Source organism: Microcaecilia unicolor, chromosome 1 (assembly GCF_901765095.1).
Source record: "Microcaecilia unicolor chromosome 1, aMicUni1.1, whole genome shotgun sequence".
Lineage (NCBI taxonomy): Eukaryota > Metazoa > Chordata > Amphibia > Gymnophiona > Siphonopidae > Microcaecilia > Microcaecilia unicolor.
The window spans coordinates 245,247,511-245,272,569 of NC_044031.1; the positions used below are offsets into that span (position 1 = coordinate 245,247,511).

A 25,059-nucleotide genomic window follows, 5' to 3' on the forward strand; every position below is an offset into this window, starting at 1 on the left:
TAAATTTAATCAGATTTCAGTACTTCTTTGACAGATTTCACAGCCAAAAAAGGATTGCAAATTGAAGAGGATCCAGAAACATCTATTAATCGTGGAGGAGTAGCCTACTGGTTAGTGCAGTGGACTTTGATCCTGGGGAACTGAGTTCGATTCCCACTGCAGCTCCTTGTGACTCTGGGCAAGTCACTTAACCCTCCATTGCTCCTGGTACAAAATAAGTACCTGAATATATGTAAACTGCTTTGAATGTAGTTGCAAAAACCTCAGAAAGGCAGTATATCAAGTCCCATTTCCCTTCTCTCATACTGCACCAATCATTTGCATGGGAATTTAAGGAAGAAAGTAGCATTAATTGCAACCACCTTAGATTTGAGTTGCAAAAAGGATTTCCTTCTCTATAGTGCAACACAAGAAACATCTGGAAAAAACACAACATTCTGCCCACAAAACTGCACTTTTTTTAAAGGAAAATATACCCTTCATAATCAAAAAGTTCTGGTTCTCATTCTGCAATGAAACCAACAAAGTGGCTTGTCTATGTATAACAGCCTGCAAGGACTCCAAAAATTCAAACTATTCAAAACAGCCATCACTCCCTCCTCCCCTGTCTCCTTAGTACTTCTTGGCAAGTAATAAGCTTTATCCACATTTGAAATATCAAAATTAGCCATTTGCAAAACGTCATTCAACTACATTTTTAAAAGTTCTAAGGGAGACAGATAATGGGTCACAGGGAAGTTTAAAAATCTCAGATTTCGAGCCCTGGCTGAGTTCTCTATAATTTCCAATTGCAGATGGAGCAGTAGATAATCTTTCGAAACAGCAGACTGAACAGATTTAAGCTGCAAATCGTTCTTACCAACCTGCTGCTCAACAACACTCATTTGATTATTATGCTCAGCCAACTGCTGTCACGCCACTGCCAATGATCCAGAGTAGTGAGCCCTTAGATTGCTGCCAGAGACTGGCAACAGCAGGAAGACCTCCCCACAAGGAAGCGCGGACTACACCAACAGACTGGACAGGAACCACAAACTGGAGTGGACTTGGCTTGGCTGGAGTGGAACCCCAAGCTGCAGCGGACTTGGCTTGGCTGGATTGGAACCACAAGCTGGAGCGGATTTGGCTTGGCTGGGCTGGACTGGAACCACAAGCTGGAGTGGGCTTGGCTTGACTGGACTGGAACCACAAGCTGGAGCGGACTTGGTTTGGTGGAGCTGGAACCACAAACTGGAGTGGACTTGGCTTGGCTGGACTGGAACCAGATTGAAGTACTCAGACAAGGCAGACACGAACGGGGAAGGGCTAAAGTTAAGGACAACCAGGGTGGAACAAGCAGGCAGGGAACTATAGTAGAAGACAGACAGATCAGGGACACAATAAGGAACTGGCGCTAGGTAGAGCAGATACAGCAGCAAGGAACTAAAGTTAAAGACACACAGGGCTGAAACAGCAGGAGGGAACCTAGAACTGACAATAAGCAAAACAGCAACAAACAGAAGGAACTGAAGCTAGGTAGAGCAGATACAGCAACAAGGAACTAAAATTAAAGACACACAAGGCAAAAACAAACAGAAGAAACTAAAGCTAAGGACACACAAAGTAGATACTAGCAGAGCTAGAGCAGCAACAAACACTCTCAGACAAAAGCACATCTGAAGACCTCTGTTGCCAAGGCAAAGCATGAAAGTTCCCAGGTGCTTAATAAAGGCAATTACAGATGATGTCACCGGTGAGACTTGGCAGCAGAACTACCAAGGCAAGTCGGGAGAGCTGGAACATCAGGACTGGAATGGGACCTGGAAGCCATCTGGGAAACCGAAAAAACAGTCCACTGCAACCATAGGACCTGGTCCCCCGGAGGCAAGGCGAGCGCAGGAATGGAATACAGTCACAGTCGTGACAACTGCTGAGATGCTTCTGTGGAGAACTTGGAAAAACTAACCAAGTTATCCAGTAGAGACCATACCACTCTAAGAGGCCCTTTTACAAAGGTGTGTAAAGGCCTACGTTCATCCAGCATGCACCAAATTGGCATTACCGCCCGGCTACTGCTTGCCCCAGGCAGTAATTCTGAATTTAGCATGCACCGAAAACAAGCAGTAGAAAATATTTTTTATTTTCTACTGCGTGGTGCTTACCCAGCAGTAAACAGCAGTGGGCATGCGCTGCATGCCTACAGCCTGGGTAGTGTGTGAGACCTTACCACTAAGTCAATGGGTGGTGATAAGGTCTCAGGAGGAAAATAGACGCATACTGGTTTTTATTTTGCCACACGTCCATTTTCCGGCCCCTTAAGAAAGTCCTTTTTCTATGATGCAGTAAAAACTGTCCCAGCACGCATACAAAAGACATGCTCACAGTTCCGCAGCCACGTTTTGCCAGGGCTTAATAAAAGGACCCCAAAGTAAAGCAAGACCAATATCTTTTAAGGTAAAATCCATAGTAGTTGCATCATCAGGTTTCAAAGTCGCAAAAGAGTCACCAGAAAACAGAACCGGAGCAGAAATCAGTAAAGCACTAGTAGACCCAGAGACCGTCAATGGAACTAGTTATTCGTGGACAGGCCCACTTCTCCAGCTTAAGACTGGCTCACTCTCATCGTGGCTGGTTGAGGAGGTGGAATTCAACCATCCAAAGAGAAACTGGTGAGATGGAAGTCCCACTCACTATTGCAGCTGCAGGGGTACTCTCTTTGGCCTGCAGATGTAAATCCATTGACCCTTTCACTTTAGATGACCCAGGGTTCACAGACTTGCCTCCTTTTCATTTCCCTATGAAACCTGAAACAAAGGAGCAGAATTCCAGTTCTTACAAGTTCTAAAGAGACCTACCCCTTTGGTCAGGCCCCTTCAGGCATGCATCCACAGCCACATGCCCACGTTCCACAGTAGAGCAGGTCTTAAATAGCACCCGAAGGGGCCTCCAGTGATGTCACCAAGTAGGGCTTCTGCTCACAGCAATGCCTGCACTCACTCATGAAGGCTCTCCAAACACAGGGATGTTCCTGAGTGTGTCCACAGTTGAACAGATCTTAAGTATCATTTGAAGAATCTCCAGTGATGTCACTAGGTAAGGCTTCTGGCTACGGCAATGCCTGCACTCACTAACCAAGGGTCTCCAAACAGAGGGATGTTCCCCTAGCGTTTAAAACAATTCTGACCACTGCTGGCTGAATATTGACTGGATGGATTATAGAATAATGCCATTTACATGCTAAAGTGCTACATTTAGGCACACACACATAGCGTAAGTAGACGTACCTAAATGGAGGCAAGTAAATGCTGAATTATACTAGTATTCTATAATGGAGTCTGAGCTCACAGATGCCGTTATGGCATTCATGCTCAGTGTGCTACATTTTGGCGCCAAAATTTTGGTGCACTATCTAAAAATTCACCCATGTACAGCTGTGACTATTTCTCTGTACCAACTGCACAGCAGCCCAACCCGAAAACTAGGAACACCTCTAGCAATTAATGCAGAGGTTCTGAAGTTAGCATTTGTTAATTCTGACAATTACTATGTGGTAACTTCACAACCTTACCACACTTTGGCCTGCATGTTCATGGTGAAGCTGTTTCCCATCACCTCTTGGCACTGGAAGTCCCCAGTTAATCTGGGTTCTCTGTCTACATTAATGATTACCAGTACCGCTTCACTTTTTCCAGGTCTAAGGCGTTTTTTTCCTCTCTTTTCATGTATTTATTTAAAAATTTATATTCTGCTCTCTCCATAGAGGAGTACAACAAACACAGGCATAATAAGAAGATTTAATACATAACAACTAAGCCATTAACATAAACCACCTAAACAAGACAGAAATACAGTTCATAATTAAAATGCCACCATCTTGTCTTGATGATTAAGATGCCAGTGTTGCTGAAATGGAAGACTGAGTTAGAGGGAAGGTAAAATGTAAACAGTCCATTGAGGGGCCCTTTTATTAAGGCACGGGAGGGCTAACGCACAGGTAGCACATGCCAAATCGGCACTGTCGCTAGGCTACCACATGCAACTGGTGGTTATTCTGAGTTTGGCATGCGCCGAATCCCACAGTAGAAAATAATTTGGTAGAATTTGGGGGGCGTTTCTGGCGGTAATCAGCCGTTGGCACGCATTTCATAGTTACCATGTGGATAGCGCGTGAGCCCTTACCGCTAAGTCAGTGGGTGGTGATAAAGGCTCAGGCGATAAATAGGCACACGCTAGTTTTAATTTCAACGCACACCCATTTCCCGGCCCCATTTTAAAAAGCCCTTTTTCCAAGCCGGGGTAAAAAATGGCCCAGCATGTGCCCAAAGCACACACCCACATTCTCGCAGGCCACTTTTTCTGCGGCTTAGAAAAATGACCCCTGAATAAGTAGTGTTAGTGGTGGGAACTCGTTAGAAGAAATGAAGGTGAATCAGAAAATAGTTGGATTTTTCAGGTTGTGTGCACATATCGGTACCCCAGGGCAGGGGCGTAGCCACGGGTGGGCCTGGATGGGCCCAGGCCCACCCACTTTCCCTCCAGGCCCGCCCATCCAAATCATTCATCGCTGTCGCTGCCTTTTCTCCCCCGCGGCTTCGGGGAACGGCCGTCCGGGAGGCAGCGATCAGCGTTACCTGTCAGTGCCTGCCCTAAAATTGTGCTTCTCTTCTCCCCAGGCTTCGCCCCGCTCTTTTCTTCGCTCGTCACGCAGCGCTGCGCTGTGCTGCGCTGTGCTGCGCTGTGCTGCGCTGCTATTCAAACAGGCAGCTCCGTTCCTCTCTGCCGCGTCCATCTGGCCCTACTAAACAGGAAGTGCATCAGAGGGCCGGATAAACGCGGCAGAGAGGAGCGGCGCTGCCTGTTTGAAGAGCAGCGCAGCGCTGCGCGACAAGCGAAGAAAAGAGCGGGGCGAAGCCTGGGGAGAACATGGGCAGGGCATATCAGGTGGCAAGTGTTTCTCTAGTGCCCATCCATCTAACTTGTTGGCCCACCCAAAAATTGCCTTCTGGCTACGCCACTGCCCCAGGGTTCATCACGTTCACCAAAACCCAGCATTAGTAAGGAACGACAGGCAAAATTCTAACCTCTACCCAGGCTCTAGGCAACCTACCACAACACTTCTATGTTGCATACTTTATGTATGCACTGTACACTGCCTTGGGTGAATCTCTTCATAAAGGCTGCTAATACATTTCCCTAAATAAATAAATAGTCCAAGATCTGTCACTGGTCCCTCTGTCTCTTCAAATTAATATTACGCTGCTTGCTACCCTGTTTGTGCTGTTTTGATGACCACCGTGCTGTGGGAAAGTCAGTTTTTATTATGATAAAAGATCTATTGACTTCCTTTGTGGTACTATTTTGCTGTTCTATAGAAAGGAATCAGCACAAATAGATCATATTTGTTGACATATTTTCCGGTAACATATAAGTATTTGTTTTTATTTAAAATTTAAAAAAATATGGTGGGCAGCCAGTGGCTGAAGAGCAGTGTTGTGCAGTGCACTCATACGAGGAAAGTTTTCCGTTTAATCTCTGAGTCAGACTTCAGTTGAACCTCTGCCAATTTTAAAATGGTGAAAAAATATACATAGCCTAACAGGCAAAGCATCTTCAAAGACAATCAAACTTTTTGTTAATATATATAAAAAAATCTTCATATGGTGTAAATTCATTCTTCTGAAAGCTAAGTCACCACATATTCCACATCAAACTCATGGTAATATAGCAAAAAATCTTTAATGTTACAGTCTTAAGCAATCAGCCTTCGATATATAATATTCAAACCATTTGCTGGATCCTAATAGGATCCCAATACGGTCCATCTTTTGCTAGAAGCTTTTTCAAGGAACCCAATAAATGATTTCACATCAGTACAGCATGATCTCCTATGAGCACACAACGTACAAAGAGATAAAATTATTCATTTAAACGCAATTAAATAATAATGCAAATATACAGTTCAACAGCAACAAAAGGCTGGCAACATACCTCACTGCAGCTTTAAAGCAGTCATAGTAACGTGGTAACATAGTAGATGACGGCATAAAAAGACCTGCATGGTCCATCCAGTCTGCCCAACAAGATAACTCATATGTGCTACTTTTTGTGTATACCTTACCTTGATTTGTATCTGTCTTTTTCACGGCACAGACCGTATAAGTCTGCCCAGCACTAGCCCCGCCTCCCAACCACCAGCCCCTTGATTTGTATCTGTCTTTTTCAGGGCACAGACCGTATATATCTGCCCAGAACTAACCCTGCCTCCCAACCACCAGCCCCACCTCTGCCAGTCTCCTCAGTCTGTGGAGAATGCTGACTGACTGGAACCGGAAGACAGTCCTTAAAAAAAAGAGCCACTAAACAGGAATGGTCAATCCTGAAAATACAATATGCATCACAGAAACGCCCACCATTCTACATCATGATTTCAATTCAAAGGTTCAGAAGTGCACCAATTCTAAATCCACTTCTGTTCATGGCACCACAGATGGCACACTGAATTCCCCCCCCCCCCACCCACCCACCCACCCCCATGGGAGCACTGGAACCTTCACCACCACAAACCGTAAATCCTGCAAAACATGACCATGGGAGATCCGGTGCTGCACCAAGGGGACATCAACAACACCAGTGTGAATCCTACTGAGGTGTTCCAAGATTCTAGAACTGACTGGCCTCACCTTGTGATCCAAGGACATGGGCACCAGGTCATATACACCACCCCAGTAGATGAACAATTAGTTAAAGATTTCAAATTCTGTTTAATGGACAAGCTGGGATGGCTCATAGTCTGGACAATCATAGCATTCTGGAACACCTCAGTAGGATTTGCACTGCCTCCCCATGTCTGTCTCAATAGCAAACTATGGACGTTTCCTCCAGGAACTTGTCCAAACCTATTTTAAACCCAGATACACCAACCACTGTTACCACATCCTCTGGCAAAGATTTCCAGAGCTTAACTATTCATCGAGTGAAAAAATATTTCCTCCTGTTTGTTTTAAAAGTATCTCCATGTAACTTCCTTGAGTGTCCTTTTGGAATGAGTAAAAAATTTGATTTACTTCTACTCATTCTACACCACTCAGGATTTTGCAGACCTCAATCATACCTCCCCTTTTCCAACTCTTTTCCAAGCTGAGAAGCCCTAACCTCTTTAACCTTTCCTCATACGAGAGGTGTTCCATCCCCTTTATCATTTTGGTCACTCTTCTTTGAACCTTTTCTAATTCCTCTATATCATTTTTGAGATACAGTGACCAGACTTGAATGCAATACTCAAGGTGCGGTCGCACCATGGAATGGTACTGAGGCATTACAGTATTTTTAGTCTTTTTCATCGTACTAAACCCAAATACATGTATATTTCAAGAGGGTGTGATCTGGACATGTTCTGGGTGGGACAAAGGCACAAGTTCATAGAGGACTACATATCTAGGTCCTAAAAGATCAACATAGCAAATTACACCTGCTACCAAAATACATTTAGATTTTGGGAAATAGCTGCTATTGAGCAGCATTCCACTAGCAGGATTTGCGGAGTGGAGGCACAGCTCACTGGTTAGTAAAGTGGGCTGAGAACCAGCAGAAATGGGTTTGATTCCCACTGCAGCTCCTTGTGACTCTGGGCAAGTCATTTAACTTTCCATTGCTCCCAGGTACAAAACTTAGATTGTGAGCCCACTAGGGACAGAGAAAGTACCTGCATATAAGAAATGTAAACCACTTTGATTGTTCCACAGAAAGGCAGTATATCAAATTCCCCATTACCCAATAGCTTTTGTCCCCCCCCCCCCCCCCCCCACCAAATCCAAACTAAAAAGAGAAATTGGTCATTGTGACAGCATTGGGATAATAACCAGTTATGTTTCTAAGATCATAACAAATAATCAGTAATTTGCCAGCTAGAAAAACATTGATATTCTATATGTTTATTTTTCTAAAATGGATGTTTATGCTGCCCATAGTGGGTGCATAAATATCCATTTCTCTGTATTTCAGAACAACCTCTGTCAGCAGATTCTGTTCTAAATACTACTGAAACTTGATACATTCTGACCTGGAAGTTTCAATTCTAAGAACATAAGAATAGCCATCCAGGGTCAGAGCAACGGTCCATCCAGCCCAGTAATCTGCTTCCAACAGTGGCCAATCCAGGTCACAAGTACCCGGCAGAAGCCCAATTAGTAAAAACATCCCATGCTACCAATCCCAAGGCAAGCAGTGGCTTCCCCCATGTCCATCTCAATAACAGACTATGAACTTTTCCTCCAGGAATGTCCAAACCTTTTTAAAACCCAGATACGCTAACTGCTGTTATCACATCCTCTGACAATTAGTTCCAGAGCGTAACTCTTCTTTGAGTGAAAAAATATTTCATGGAAATACTTTTAAAAAAATCCTATTTGTTTTATAAGTATTTCCATGTAATTTCATTGAGTGTCCCCTGGTCTTCATACTTTTTGAAAGAGTGAAAAACGGATTCATTTTTACCTGTTCTACAGCACTTAGGATTTTATAGATCTCAATCATATCCCCCCTGAGGTATCTGTTTTCCAAGCTGAAGAGCCCTAACCTCTTTAGCCTTTCATCATACGGGAGGAGTTCCAACCCTTTTATCATTTTGGTCACTCTTCTTTGAACATTTTCTAATTCCGCTATATCTTTCTTGAGATACAGCAACCAGAATTAAATGCAATACTCAAGATGAGGCATTACAATATTCTGATTTCTACATCCTTTCTAAAATGGGGTTGATTCTGTGAAGTGACCCACAGCTACACGGCTGCTGTGATCACTGGCGGCAGGGGCCATCTATGTGTCATGCATATCTAGACATTTACTACTGCAGCCAGAGCCTGTACAGATAGTGTTATATATATAGTGCTGCACATCTAGTGCTGCTATTTATATAGTGCTACACATTTAGTACTGCTGTTGTAACCCTGCTAGACATTTTTCCATCCAGGTGTTAGACGGGCAGCTTCCACATTGAGGGGACCTTGTGGACACTAATTACTACATTTGTAGAGGGAGGCATGCACATGCTTGCCCATGAGGAGCCAGTGTCTGCATCACAGACACCCTTTTAGAATATTCTAGATTTCCAGATTTACCATGGTAGCAATCTGTGAGATTGACATTTATCTCCTATATGTTTTTCCACAATTTTTAGGCAACTTGGTTGGGGGGGGGGGGGGGCAGAGATACATTGATTTTTACTGTACTCTAACATGAACATCCCTGGTATTCTAAAATATGTCACGTTTGGCACGTTTTTGCCATAATGTCTATATTCCCACATCCACAAAAGTACATAAGTAATGTCATACTGGGAAAAGACCAAGGGTCCATCGAGCCCAGCATCTTGTCCACGACAGCGGCCAATCCAGGCCAAGGGCACCTGGCAAGCTTCCCAAACGTACAAACATTCTATACATGTTATTCCTGGGATTTTGGATTTTTCCAAGTCCGTTTAGTAGCGGTTTATGGACTTGTCCTTTAGGAAACCGTCCAACCCCCTTTTAAACTCTGCTAAGCTAACCGCCTTCACCACATTTTCCGGCAATGAATTCCAGAGTTTAATTACACGTTGGGTGAAGAAATATTTTCTATGATTTGTTTTAAATTTACTACACTGTAGTTTAATCTCATGCCCCCCAGTCCTAGTATTTTTGGAAAGCGTGAACAGACGCTTCACATCCACCTGTTCCACTCCACTCATGATTTTATATACCTCTATCATGTCTCCCCTCAGCCGTCCTTCTCCAAGCTGAATAGCCCTAGCCTCCTTAGTCTTTCTTCATAGGGAAGTCGTCCCATCCCCGCTATCATTTTGGTCGCCCTTCGCTGCACCTTTTCCAATTCTACTATATCTTTCTTGAGATGCGGCGACCAGAATTGAACACAATATTCAAGGTGCGGTCGCACCATGGAGCGATACAACGGCATTATAACATCCTCACACCTGTTTTCCATAGCTTTCCTAATAATATCCAACATTCTATTCGCTTTCCTAGCCGCAGCAGCACACTGAGCAGAAGGTTTCAGCGTGTTATCGACGACGACACCCAGATCCCTTTCTTGGTCCGTAACTCCTAACGTGGAACCTTGCATGACGTAGCTATAATTCGGGTTCTTTTTTCCCACATGCATCACCTTGCACTTGCTCACATTAAACGTCATCTGCCATTTAGCTGCCCAGTCTCCCAGTCTCGTAAGGTCCTCTTGTAATTTTTCACAATCCTGTCGCGAGTTAACGACTTTGAATAACTTTGTGTCATCAGCAAATTTAATTACCTCGCTAGTTACTCCCATCTCTAAATCATTTATAAATATATTAAAAAGCAGCGGTCCTACCACAGACCCCTGAGGAACCCCACTAACTACCCTTCTCCATTGTGAATACTGCTCATTTAACCCCACTCTCTGTTTCCTATCCTTTAACCAGATTTTAATCCACAATAGGACATTTCCTCCTATCCCATGACCCTCCAATTTCCTCGGTAGCCTTTCATGAGGTACCTTGTCAAATGCCTTTTGAAAATCCAGATACACAATATCAACTGGCTCCCCTTTGTCCACATGTTTGTTTACTCCTTCAAAGAATTGAAGTAAATTGGTCAGGCAAGATTTCCCCACACAGATTATCTAAAATGCCTGCACGTCATTTTTACTGCTCATTTTTATTTGTAAATGACAAACAACAACATAGGATATTCCAGGTTGTTGCAAATAACAGCCCATTCCTAATAAGAATTTTAAAAATGAGAGCTTTGACAGTGAGACAGAGCCACGGGATAACTGTGGGAAAAGTTCACCTCCTCTTGCCCATTTTCCTTAATCTCCATTTTCCTTTTAGGTTCATTTTCTTCATTCTCGATTGCTTTTGTTAATCCTCAACACTTCCCTTCCATTGCTTTGCCAACCACTCTGACAAAGGCAGTTCTTTCCTACCCTTCTCCTCTTCTTGCTCTCAATAAAACCCCAGGCCTAGCTAAAATGCTCCAAATGCCAACCTTTTATTCACATTATTTTCTTGCTTCCCAAATGGATTTTATTCCAATATCTCATATGCCTTAACCATACAGTAGATGTACAGTAGCTGGGGGAGGGGGACTAGGAGGGAGTGATGCCCCCGCCCCCAAAGATTCAGGGGTATGTTCTGAATTGGCTTCTTTCCCCCCACGTGACCTCCCTAGTCCTTGCCCCCAAAACGACACCACTGGTCTTGACTTTGTTTATTATGCTTTTATGTTTTTTTTCTAGAACAAATTAAATGATGGCTGTAACACTTATTCATTTAAAAAATATATATTCAATGCCAGACCGTGTGCAGATGGCCAGATAAGTTTAAAAAAGACAAAGGTATGGCTTCTATTTATGTGGCCCTATTTGCCCAGGTAGCTTATCCAGTTAAGTGCTGACACTGCCCCTGGGCTGCCCACACAATAGCCAGTTTCAGCTTTAGAGGTTAGAGGGGATATTCAGTGACACTGTCCAGGTAAGAGAACCTGAGTATTCTCTCAGTGCCCAGTCAGCATGAATTAACCAGACAAGAACCTTTCTTACACAGTTAACTGACTCTGAATATCAGCATCAACCTTTCCTTAGCACAGTATATGGCTGCTCACACTGCACACTCCTCTTACCTGTACTGGAAACAGCAGAGGCTCTCAGGAGGATCCTGGTTCACAGGTCACTATGAGGAGAATCACTAAGAAAGAGGCAGTTTTAGAAACTCCAGACACTGACTTTGCCTCTGTAGTAAGACCACTATTTGGGTTTCTGCCAGCCCCCCCCCCCCCCATGTTGGCTCAGCCCCTCCCCCAGCGTCCATGCATCCACTGCCTCTCTCCTCCCATTCAGTCTTACCCCATTTCTCTCTCGCTCCCTAACCATCCCGTATTACCCGGTATCTTTCTCTCTCCTCTTCCATGTACTGATGTCAAGCAGCACAATTTTCCTCTCTCCCTCCTATTGCAGCACTGCCGGCCCGTGAAAATAAATAACACAAAGAAGACACACGGAACCGCGGCTTTCTGCCAGCCCGCTACTGTTTCCTGTGCCGGTCCCGTCTCCTCTCATGTAAACTACCTGAAATTTCCATTTTTCCCTCATTGTTTCAGAGTACAAACAGTATTAAAGCACACAGGAAATGTTGTTTCAAATGAATGCATATCTCTGATGCTTATATCACATAAAAGTAGGTGCTCTATTTTCCAAGCAACTCCTTTTAAGTGTGTACACCCCTGGGCATAAGAACATAAGAGAAGCCATGATGAAGGAGACCAAGGTCCAGTGGTGTTCCTTGGTTGGCTGTCACCCGGGATGGATTGCTGCTGTGCACCTCCCCCGGTGCATCTACTCCAAGCCCCCCCTTGCCCCGGTGCATTGTTTTTACCTTCTGGGATGCTGGGAGCAGCCACGGGGCTGTCTGCTTCACTGGTTCCCTGCTCCCTCTGCCCCGGAACAGGAAGTAATATCGGAGCAGGGAACTGGCAGAGCCAACAACTGTGAAGCTGCTCCCTGCACCCCTCCTGCAGCATGCACCCGGGGCAGACCACCCCCACTGCCCCACCCTCAGTACACCGCTGCCAAGTTCCATCGAGCCCAACATTCTGACTCTGATAGTGGCCAGCCTGGTTCACAAGTATCTGGCAGATCTCAAAATGTACATCTAGAGCTAGATACAGTAAATGGTGCTCAAAAATCGGTATCCGTTATATTTCGATACACATCCGCAATATTCTATAACACTGGGTGCAAACAATAGAACTTACCTTGGAAAGGACACTGGTTAACAAGGATCATTTTCTATTCTGTGTCACTAGACAAATGTTATGATCAGGCCTGAAAACTGTCACTGTAATAGAGCAAAAGGTGGAGATCTGAAGATGTTCGGGTGGCAGTTAACATTCAAGCTCACCTGAAAAGGATTTTAACATAGGAGGGTCCCATATCCTCACCAGTAACAGTCATCACCAGCATTACCTACTGACCTCCTCAGCTGCACAGTGCTAGAAAAATCTTTGCAACTTTACCAAGGTGACCTGGAGTATCCTGCAAAGGTGCATTATGCTTAGGGCTTTTGTTCCTGGGTGTTTATAAATTGTAAATTTAGGTGTTTATTTTCCAGTTATTAGCGGTTGTTTGAGGGAACAAAAAAAATGGTATTTCCTGGTATTTTTGCAGCCACAGGGATTATTGTTGGATACTTTTTTCCCAGTGGGGTCAAATATGTATATCATTTAGGGGTCTCATTAGCACAGGAAAACGGAGTGGAGAATGCAAGGCAAGCCAGGAAAGGAATGAGAAAGTATCAGGGGGTGTTTTCTGGTGCTTATCTAATAAACAACTATTTTATTTTATTTATTTATTGCATTGTAGTGTTTTCTTGGTATTTATCAGTTAAAACCTAAAATCAGAATCGCTGTTTATACACTGATGGCAAAACTGATAGTGTAAACACAAGCTTTTCTACCTTTGCATGGTAAGCAATTGGGCTGACCATAGAGGACACCGGCCAGCAGTGCTAGCAGATATTCTCTCTCAGCAGACACTGAGCTGGTATGCACTGGCCAGATGGTGCCATTCTCCTGCCAGTAAACAGCGGGGCTTTTTCAGTTGTTGCTTCTCTTGCAGTCCATTGCCAACCTGCCTTCAAATCCTGCCAAAGATAAAAGATACAATGCTCTTCATTCTGTTCTATGGCTGCCACCAGGATGGGGAGGTGTGTGTGTGTGTGTGTGTGTGGGGGGGGGGGGGGGGGGGTATTTATTTATTTATTTTTACAGCTGGCATAAAAGGCAGAAACTCAATGCAGTTGGTTAATGGTACCATATAGGGAAAACAACTGGCTTCAGATTTTCAATGAAGGTTTCTCCAGACCTGGTTTCACTGCGATGCAGACATGGGCTTGAGTTGTTCTTTGTCCTAGAGTAGATAAACATAGAAGTTCAAACTAACAATAGCATAAAATTCAGGGTTTGAGTCACCCCTAGCCTGGAACTCAGAAATATTTACATCTGGCCTGGCCCAACAGCTCAGCAGCAAGTGCTGTGCACTACCATGCACAACACTTGGGTTTGATTCCTGGATCCAGCATCTGCTCTCTGAACAGCTGGAGCTGCAGACAGCTGTCCACAGCCCCTGTGAGAGAGTGTCAGCTATTGCTCAAGGGTGACATCTATTGGCCAGACTTAGAATGCATGCTTAGTGGGTTCTGGAGAGAACCAAGCTTACAGGTCCCGGCCAGGAACCATCACTCCATTGACTGGGCTGAGTGGGTGTTATAAAACAGAGGAAAATCCATGTATAAATGAAGTTCTTTGTAGGTAAGCAGGAGTTGATTCCAACTGAACTGGAGCAAAAGGAAACTAGTGAGTGTTGCTTGGAAAATCCAGTATCTAATGGTCAACATATTAGAAAGTGGTGAAACAGAATAAAGTTATGTCAGATTTTTATTGCAAAACGTTTTGTTTCAGAGTCTGGGGTGAACATAAAACTTTTTTTTTCCAAATCCCACTTTTGAGGACACTACATAAAGCTGGCCATGAGAAGAGCAAGGTTAATATCTGCTGCCTTAACAGACTGTCCTTGAGCTTTAATGATAAAGAGTCAGAAAGAAATTGACTGTGTGCCTTTCTCAGAAACAGAATGTGTTTCTGAGAGACAGACAGTCAGACTGTGGGGGGGGGGGGGGGGGGGGGGGGAGAGAGAAACAAAAAGAGGGAAGGATATATATATATATATATATATAGAGAGAGAGAGAGAGAGAGAGAGAGAGAGAAACATAGAGGGTGTGAGACAGATTCGGGGGGGGGGGGGGAGAGAGAGAGGAGAGGGAGAGTCAGACAGAGACCTCACAATTCCCTCCCTCCCCCATAGTCTAGCATAAGCCCTGTCCTTCCTTACTCCCCTCCCCACCTTTTTTTTACATCGAGGGCACTGTAGAGCCCACTCCCACCCAGAACATAACATACATAGTAAATGACGGCAGATAAAGACCTGAACGGTCCATCAACCCATCAATATGAATTAAATATAAAACTTATTTTTTAACCTGGGCTGTCCAGAGCCCATCCCCACCCAGAAGCACACCAGCATTACAGAAAACATTTTTTAACCTAGACTTGAGCTTCTCTACTACCCCCAATGAGGCCCTGATCTCTGTGCAGTATGCATGTGGCTAAAGCTGGCTCCTTGAGCCACGGGGGAGTGGGGCTGATTAGCGGAACTGGAGATATCTGGGCAGAATCCACAGGTTTTCTTGATTTTCTCTAGGTCCTCCTAGGAGCTCAGTGCTAAGCTGGTGTGTAGGGCAGTGGCGTAGCCACAGGTGGGCCTGGGTGGGCCAGGGCCCACCCAGTTAGGGCTCAGGCCCATCCAACAGTAGCACATGGTAATGAAAATGCTGCTCTCCACAATACTGGCACCTTCGCATGCACAGTTTTCAGCGCATGCCTGCTGCAGACTACCAAGGTGGAGACTGGAGAGAAGCATTTTCCCACCAGCTGAGATATTTTTTTGATGTGGGGGTGGGGGAGAGAACATTTGGTGCCCACCCACTTCTTGCCTATGCCCGCCCAAAATCTGCTGTCTAGCTACGCCCCTGGTGTAGGGAGTCCCCAGCCATGGGGCAGATGCATGAGCCATGCAGTCACTGGGCAGGCATCATGTAAGAGGACAGAGCGCTGCCTGCAGGATGCAGTAGTAGCAGCAGAATCAGCCACAGGGAGACACATCAGCCACCACTGGAGCACGTCCCCCAGTGCCCAACTCCCAAGTCCCGGGCCGACTCCCATCCCGAGCAACAAAAGGCAGGCAGGAAGACTGTGTGCTGCTACCTTGCTGGAGTTGGAGGCTGCATTGCATGTGACTGAATATGGCTGTGAAGACAGGCACTAATTTAGAGGTCACAGAGACTGGGTGAGCCTGAACTGAGAAATATGGTGGGAGGGAGAAGGGAGGGACTGACTGACAGAGAGTGTGTACACAACACACACACCTTGACTGGATATGCCACTAAGAGAGAGACAGAGAAATAGGGAGGGAGGGAGACAAATGGACAGAGACAGAAAGAGAGACAGACAGTCTCAGACTGAAGTCTCTTGTTCAGAGAAGACTGGAAACTTTGAGTCAAAAAGTAGCCTTGGTCCTTCCTCTGGACGAACAGGTATCTGTTCTGTCCTCTGACAGCCTCACACTAGTTTATAATGTGATCCTAAAATGTGTTTAATGCCTTTGCTGTTATTCTCACTTCTAAGGATTTTCATTGCTGCAGTTCTCACTGCAAAGATACCTGAGCAATGCATTGTGTGTAATGTAGTTCACAGGCAATGCAGCCACACCTGCCCGTCTGTACAAGAACTGTTACCATTGGTTTGTGCTGCTGCCCAGACCTCTTCTCTTTTTCAGCCAAACTTGGCTCCTTTATCTTCCTGCTATAATATAATTTCCTGGTCATCCTTACTATCTCTGTCCTGAAAGGTCAGCCAGGTACAACCTTTCCCTCCAATCGAGGGCCATCCTCTAGGACCACCCTTGCCACCTGGTGGCAGGCTCTGTCCCCATTGGTCTTTACCTCCTCCTCCCTGGGCCTGTGTGAGCCTTCTTGACCTCCCTGTCTCTCCCTGAGGCATTCTCCATCTTGCTTCAGACAGCACTTGTCCTGCTTCATTCCTTGGAATGAACTTGGTTTTTTTTAACTTGAATATATCTTCCTAATGAGATATTGCACTCTCCAGTCACCCAGCTCTGAGCTACTTCTACCTGTTCAACTATTTTCTCCCCTCTGCAATAAAGCTGCCTCTCCTCAGATTTCTACCTCCAACCACTGATAAAGTTCTCAGAATTACGGAGTCTCTTTGCCCTGGGGCAACACTTCTGAACATCTGACTGTGAGTAAATTATCTGTATTTATTCAATAAAAGAAACTTCAGAAAAGAAAGAGACTTCATGTGTGCCAAGGTTATACTTCAAGATATTGAGACTTTACAGTTAACAAGTCTTAAGAGGCTTGACAGTATCCCCGGCCAAATTTTTCATGTACTTAGGACCTGATATTCAGTCAGTGCTGGGCAGTGCTCTTTCTGTCTGCCACTGGAATTAAACCAGATATTCAACACCAGGTCATTTCTGGTGACCGGCATTGAATATCCAGGGTTTTTTTTATCTGCTAAAAAGTTAACTGGCTATGCCAATATTCAGTGCTAACTGGTCAACTTTTTTAGTGGTGAAAGATAGGCCTGCTATCTATATGGTCCCATTTGACTGCTAAACTTATCCAGTTAGGCATGGAATATCAGTGCCTAATCAGATAAGTCATGCGATATAGCCGGTTATGCGCTAGGTGCTAACCGGCAATATTCAGCAGAGATAACCAGTTATCTCCCACTGATTAATACCAGACACTGACGTGCTATTTAACTGGTCAGCGGCCTGTCTGGATGGTTATTTAGCTTTAAATATCAGAGGGTTAACAAACAAACAAACAAACTTTTGCAATATATGTAGAGATGTTTATAACCAAAAAATATACTACATGCTTCAGACAGCCTCATTTAAATATGACCAGAAACACTCACGTACTCCTTCTCCATAGGAAACAATGGGGGAAAATGCATCAGAACACACTTAGAAAATGTTTTCTTCCTCATGCAAAAAGAAAAAAAATAAACACACCTCTTCAAAACATAATGGGATGTCATAGAGTATCAACATGTATTAAAACAGAGCAAAAGAGAAGCCTTTTCCACCTTTGCATTTTATATGAATTGACTGTTCCTGCTCATAAAGGTACAATATTGGCACATGAAATAGAGATTAATAGCGTAATCAACAGTGGCATTGAAGCAAGGGAGGCAGGACAAAAAAGTGTCATTTCTCAAACTGCTACAACTTCTACTCTGTTTTATTATATTGCATATTTTTTTCTTTTCTTTGCAGGGCTAGCCCTCTGCCTGGCAAAATTCTGTAGGGAGGTACACAGGGCCAAAGACGTTCTGCCTTCATACTTGCCAGAGATCTGCTGCCTCCCCATGCAAGGGCTGTTGATAGGTAGGACAAAGCAGGGACCTACTGCTGGTAACACCAGAACACATGAGTTCCAAGAGGAGAGCAGTTGTGGAGGGAATCAGTTTTTCACTCAGTCAAAAAGTACAAAGACCAGGGGACACTCAGTGAAATTACATGGCAGGGGCGTAGCCAGATCTCACGGTGGGAGGGAGCCACAGCCCAAGGTGGGGGGGGGGCACATTTTGGTCTGCCACCCCCCCCCTGCCACTTCGCCACCCTGACGCTCCCCACCCACTGCTGCAGCAAATACCTTGTTTGTCCAGCTGGTCTCCGGCGCTGCTACATTGCCTGCCCTGCTCTGTCTTCCTCACTCACCTGTACTCTCCAGGGGCCACAGGAAATTTGGGGGGGGGGGGCCCGTGGCCCCATGTAGCTATGCCACTGTTAGATGGAAATACTTTTATAACAAATAGGAGGAAATAATTTTTCACTGAAAGAATAGTTACACTCTGGAACTTGTTGCCAAAGGATGTGGTAACAGTGGTTAGTGTATCTGGGTTTAAAACGTTTGGGCAAGTTCCTGGAAGAAAAGTCCATAGTCTGTTATTGAGATGGACATGGGGGAAGCCACTGTTTGCCCTGGGATTGGTACCATGGAATGGTGCTACTAATTGGGTTTCTGCCAGGTACTTGTGACCTGGATTGGCCACTGCTGGAAGCAGGATCCTGGGCTAGATGGACCATTGGTCTGACCCAAGATGGCTATTCTTATGTTCTTCTGAGATGGCAGCATAGCATAGGAGTCTGGGAAGGATGGGATTGACCAACAGTGCCTAAGAGACTGAAAGTTAAATCCATCACTGTTACTATGTTTACTCTGCTGTTTCAACGTGTCTTTATATGTACAACCTTTCCACTTTTTTTTTCCAGAACAGTCCCTTGTTCTGTGTTGCCTTCTGTTCAGAGTGCACAGAGTATGTTCACTTTAGAGGGTCTGAAGGTGAATTCACAAAGGCAATGTTTTTCTTTAAAAATTATTTTTAGTAAATGTTTATTTCCTGTATAAACATATAGGGTAGGGTCGTTATGCATGTAATTGTGAGTGAAATGTATGACCGCATGTGTGTACAGGGTGTGTGCCTTTACTATGTAGAGCTGAGAGAGGGTCCGTTAGTAGGGAGGGAGAGCAAAGAGTGTTAGAATAGCAAAACAGGACAGAGTGTATTTCTTTGAAAACTGCTAACTGCCACAGTCTCCGGAGGAGAAAACAGTACTCTCTCTGGCGTTTTGCCATAATTGAGCTGGGCCAGTGGAGTTTTCCTCCCCACACTAATCCCCACAATGTGTCCTTTCTCTCTCAGGGCACGTGACAGAAAAAAAAATGTTATGACTTACTTCAAGTAGGTTTCCATGAAATATAATGGGAGCTAGGCAGCAGCCGCATACTGTATTTGAGCCTCAGGCAAGAATACATTTGGGTCTGAGGTCTTCAGGAGGTGAAGAAATTCTATGTTAAGTGTATGAGTTAATCACATGTTGTGGAGCACTTCATGGGCAGAATGGAGGATGGTAATGGAGCATGCCCCGAATGCCCTTTTGAACACTGGTAATATGGTCTGAAAATAATTTTTAATGACAGTTACTATGTAGCAAACCCAAAGGCAGAGATATTCACCTTCCAGAGTCAAATACACATGGGTTGAAATGAGCCCCAGGTGCACAAATGCTCCTGGTGTGAATCTCTATGCAAATCCAAACAGACAAGTATCATTTTGCTTAATAAATTCTTGGAATAAGAGCTGAAAAATCTCAGTCATTTGGAAGAATACATATTACTTTTATTGTAATGTGAATCGGTTTAAAAAACTGGACAGGAACTAAAGGAGACGCAGGGGAGCTTAGAAGATAGAAGGAGAGGGGCTGAATTAAGAAGCACCGTAGCTCTTGTCTGCAGCTGCATTTCCTCTCTCCTGTCCATGCACATAGGCACCCCATATAAAAGGCTTGGGGAGGCTAAGCCTCCCAACCCAACCGTGACCTTCTTCCCCTGCTGCCCCCACAAGCACAGGGCTCCTTCCCTCCTGACTCAACTCCCTGACCGGGAGCACTACTCTGACAAGAGATCGCTGGACATGGATGGATGGAGGGGAGGGCAGGGGAGAGAGGAGAATTGCTGGACATGGATGGATGGATGGAGGGGAGGGAAGTCAGGAAGGAGATGCACATGGATGGAGGGGATGGAAGGGAAGAGAAATGCTGGACATGGATGGAGTGGAGGGCAGGAAAGAGAGGAGAAATGTTGGACAAGGATGGAGGGAAGGAAGGACAAAGGAAGGAGATGCACATGGATGGAGTGGAAGGGAGAGAGGAGAAATGCTGGTCATGGATGAAGGGGAGGGAAGACAGAGGAAGTTGATGCACATGGATGGAGGGGAGGGGATATGGATAGAGGGGAAATTGCTGAATTTAAGGGCTGGATTGGAACACTTTGAGGACAGATGTTGAAACTGGAGAAAGGATAGGGACAGGGCTACAGATGGTAGCCAGGACGCATAAGGACACAGAAGGATGGTGGACATAGTGAGAGAAAAATTATCAAATGGAAAGAAGACACTGCATAAAACAGAAGACGCTGGGACCAAAACTAATAGAAAAACTAAATGCTCAGACAGCAAAGGTAGAAAACATTTTTTATTCAGAATTTATTAAATGGAATATGCCAGCTTTTGGAAATGTGCATCTGTGATATTTTGCATGCAAGTTTCAATTTTTCTAGTATTGCTGTATGCTGAGTCTGACTTCTTGAGGTAACTTTCCAGTTCAGTATTTTGCCTTCATATCTGTTGTGCCATGTGTTTTTCATGTGTGATCAAGATGCAGTATTCTGCTAGCGTGTAGCATTTGCAGCCCTTTTTGTTTTGTTTTTGTTTCACTAGGTTGTGTACTGGTGCTTTAGAGCCCGGTGTAATTATAGTGCTGCCTTTCCACGCATAAGGTTGTAGCTTGTCCTGTCCTTGGAATTAGTGCTGTTATGGTTTGGTAAGATTATGAGTGTGTTTTTGCACAAGTTTGTGTATAGTGTTTTGCAGTGGAGAGATTGTGTGTTGGCCTTACTGAGGTGGCACCAAAACATCAGAAAGGGTGTAGAGCCTAAATCATGACACACTACCTCTTGAAGGATCTACATATGGTCATTAATAAAAGGAGCTCATTGTGAACACTATCCACCCTAAAAGGACGTTTTGTGGCTCTACATGAGAATTGTGATATTATGATCCCTTGTTTCATATTGTTGACGGTCTGCATTTTCCATATGGGTGGTATATTGGTGTATTAGGGTCTGCCCAGTGTAATATTTATGGTACAGTAAGGTTCAGAGTGTGTTTTTGCACAAAGTTGTGCATAGTGTTTTGCAGTTGAGCGATTGTGGTTAGTATATGCTTTGAGCAACCACTTTATTCTTTGACAAATGATACATATCTAATATCTAAATTTAATAAAAGGTATTGTGACTATTTCATTTTTACTTATTTTTTTCTGTGTGTTGTCAGACAATTATGGATGTAAGCTCTGCCCCTGGCCCCACCCCTAACCCCACCCCCTTTAGCCTCCCCAAATAGTTGGGCCACCGACCGCCTATGTCCATGCAGGTTATCTAACTCCAGCTGTCCCTTACTGTCATTCTCCCTTCCTCCTGCCATTTTGTCATGGGCAGGAGGGGAGGAGCTGAAGCAAACATAGCAGCAGACCCACAGCCAGGGCTTAATTTGTAGACAAAAAGAAGTGGAACTGTGGATCAGGGAGAAAAGTGGGCAGGCCAGGGATAGGAGCAAAAGGAGAAGAGGGGTTGAATTAGGGAATAGTGTGACTGTTCTCTGCTCTGCTCTAAGCTCACTCCTTCTTCTCCTCTTCTCTGCAGGCTGCCTGGATGGGAGGTGCTGGGGTAGAACATCCTTCTTGCTCCGAAGCTTGAAAAGTGGAGCTGCGTTCCAGGCATTCCCCCAGAAATGTAGCCTGGGATGCAGGACAGCTGCCAGCAGAGGACAGATGAGGAGGAGGAGAGGTGAATACTGAAAAGGGGGTATGAGAAGGGGATAAATGCCTTGATAGTGCAAGAGGAGGTAAATAGGCGGGGGAGAGGGGGAGTGAAAAGTTCCAGGGGTGCCTCTCTCAATCTTCCCCTGTGATACTTTTTCTTTCTCTTGCTCCTTCCTTCACTGGTGCTTTTCCCATGCCATGACAGCTGCAAAGAAAGCACTCGCAGGTAAGGATGATGCTCTCATGCCTTCTGCCAGCAAGAGGGAAAACAGAAAGAGGAAAGGATGGGGAAATGACTGAGCTTTGGGGCTGGTTGCAAAGTGTGAGATTACCATGCTGTTAGAGGGATTGTAGAGTATGGTGTCTTTGGCAGCTGCCCTGTTTTTAAACCCTTACCTCCTTCAAGGATAGACCTGAGTACAGGGTCAGCCTGTCCATTAGATGGACAACTAGGGTTGCACAATTTAGGTGGCAGACCCTGCCTCTCGGTCTCCAGCATCCCTCTCCTTCCTTCCTTCTCTCCCTCCCTCCATCCCAAGGTATTATGTATGGCCAAACTCTGGGGGGAGGGGCATGGAGCCAAAGACCTTCTGCCGTCATAATTGGCAGAGATCAAACCTCCCTTCCACTGGGGAAGTGACATGGTAGCCAGACTCCCTAGAGCAGTGCTTCTTAATCCAGTCCCTGGGGGCACACCCAGCCACTTAGATTTTTAGGACATCACAATGACTCTGCATAAGAGATTTTCATGCACTGCCTTCTTGCTATGCAGATCTATTTCATACGTATTCATTGCAGGGGCGTAGCCAGACCTCGGCGTGAGGGGGGGGCCAGAGCCCAAGGTGGGGGGGCACAGTTTAACCTGCTGCCAACCCCACTGCCACTTTTGACCCCCCCCCCCGCTGCCACCGACCCCCTGCCACTTTCGACCCCACCCCCTGCCGCCGACCCTCCCCCGTCACCACCGCCGCTGCCAGGTACCTTTGCTGGCCGGGTCAACCCCCGCCAGCCGAAGTCTTCTACAGTGCCGGTCTCTGGCGCGTTCGCTGATCTGTTTCTGTGAGTCCTGCCTCCTGACGCCCTGCACGTGTGCACACAGGACGTCAGGAGTCAGGACTCACAGAACGTCAGGAGTCAGGACTCACAGAAACAGATCAGTGAACGCGCTGGAGACTGGCACTGAAGAAGACTGGCTGGCAGGGGTTGGGGACCCCCAGAAGCAAAGATACCTGGCGGCGGCGGGTCAAAAGTGGCAGGGGAGGGTCGACAGCAGGGGTCAAAAGTAGAGGGGGCCAGGGCTAAATCTGAGTGGGCCCATACCCCTGTGGCCCCACCTAGCTACGCCCTTGAATCATTGTGGATGTCTTGAAATCTTGACTGCTGAGTGTGCCTGAAGACTGGGTTGAGAGCCATTGTTCTAAGCATTGTGGCCAGTGCAGGGCCTTGAGCATCCATGCCAGCTCTTGCACTCTCCAGAACCTGAACACCTTGCGCGGCAGGGAGAAGGTGGAAAGAGGGAAGAAAGGAACAAGAAAGATGCTGGACAACAGAATGGGGGAAGGAGAAAGAAGTAGGAAACAGAGAGACACTGGGCACTGTAGGGTAGGGGAGGAAAGGAAAGAGAGAGATGCTAGATAGTGCAGGGGAAGGCCTTGAGCCATAACCTACCCTTTGGTGGGAGATGAGTCACACAGTTCAAAGTTCATATAGGGTGTCTGGTACTCTTGGGTCAGTCCTGCATATCTTCTCCTTTCTTTCTAGAGAAAAAGCACTGTATAATTTTTGAAGTAAATTTAATAATTACAGTTATTGGTTGGGTTTCTCCAAGCAACAGGGGAGTCTCTGTCCACACGTCATCATTCTAGTCTTCAGCCGTGTCAGAACTGCTGAAAATGAAAGGTAGAGATGAAGGAGGCAACAGGAGAAAATACACTTTGGTTCAGCTGTAAACTTGACTTGTTGGCTGCATAATGGTGGTGAATCAGGAAATGGATGGCCTTTTTCAGGTCATGTATATCAGTTCCCCAGAATTCATCATTTTCACCACACATGGGTCTGATCAGTCATGAAACCAAATGTCTGACTTTTAAAGCTGAAATAAACATGCCAGGGGGCAGGGGAGCAGCCCAACTGTGGCTGATTTATACTGAAATCAAAATGTACATTTTTTGGTTGTTGTTTGTTAAAACAAGTATTAAGATGAGCTCCCTGAACAAGTTAGTATTGATTTTATGTAGTTCTCGGAAAATGCCATCTGTATGTCAGGAATCCCAGTAGGGCACTGCAAACCTTTTATTCCGGCAAGAACCCAATATAATTACATTTTCCAGTTTCAAAACGAATGCATTTGCCTTCCCTGCAACAAGACACTATGAATATGAAATCAGCAAAAGTATGCGGCTAAAGTCTTGAAAATTTCTGTCGGAACGACTTTGGCATGCATTTAAAAAAAACTTTTCAACTTCACTTCAGATCCTTCATCTGAACTTGCCCTGAGACACTGAATCCACTTACCCCTACTTCGTATGCAATAGGATCAGAGTGACAACATCACGTTTTTATAAATGAATATCAAGAGTAGAGATGAAAAAGCTTAAAAGAAAGATAACGTACCTAGGCAAGATGCTTGCACGTCCACAGCCAGCTTCAATGTGCCACGTCTCACTCTCTTGCTCCTTGGGACTTTTCAACCGGAGGCTGTGTTCAGAGGGCTATAAATAACATATTTAAACACACGCAGTTGGAAAATAAGCAGGGAGGGGTTAAGTTTATCCATCCTTTACCCGCAACATATAACATCATAAGACAAGTTGTAGTTCAAGCCCTATCGACACATGCAAAGAACAAATAGAACGTATGCAAATAGTTCTGGCAAAGAGAAAAAACTTTCTTGCATAAGTTTGTTAAGGATTTTGGATCCTGGAGATTTTGCAAGGCTTATTGGGCGTGAGTGGAGCGTGGATGAGTGGGTGTCTCCTCCCGCGCTGTGAATGGAGAGGAGACATCGGCGGTGTCAGATTTCAC

At 45.1% G+C, this 25,059-nt stretch overlaps 1 long non-coding RNA gene and 1 other non-coding gene across 3 annotated transcripts; both read right to left on the minus strand.

Moving 5' to 3' along the window:
• Positions 1-13,363: 13,363 nt before the first annotated feature.
• On the minus strand, positions 13,364-24,914 carry LOC115471621. Of its 2 annotated transcripts, none has more exons than XR_003942380.1 (5): positions 24,649-24,914; positions 23,840-23,918; positions 19,393-19,613; positions 13,870-13,914; positions 13,364-13,648 (listed from the first exon to the last, which is right to left on the minus strand). It is a non-coding gene; the product is annotated as an uncharacterized LOC115471621 (long non-coding RNA). The 2 variants fall into 2 exon arrangements; XR_003942382.1 differs by having other exon boundaries at positions 23,840-23,921.
• LOC115460874 lies at positions 24,011-24,080 on the minus strand. The gene has a single exon (XR_003940645.1). It is a non-coding gene; the product is annotated as a small nucleolar RNA SNORD123 (small nucleolar RNA).
• Positions 24,915-25,059: the final 145 nt, after the last annotated feature.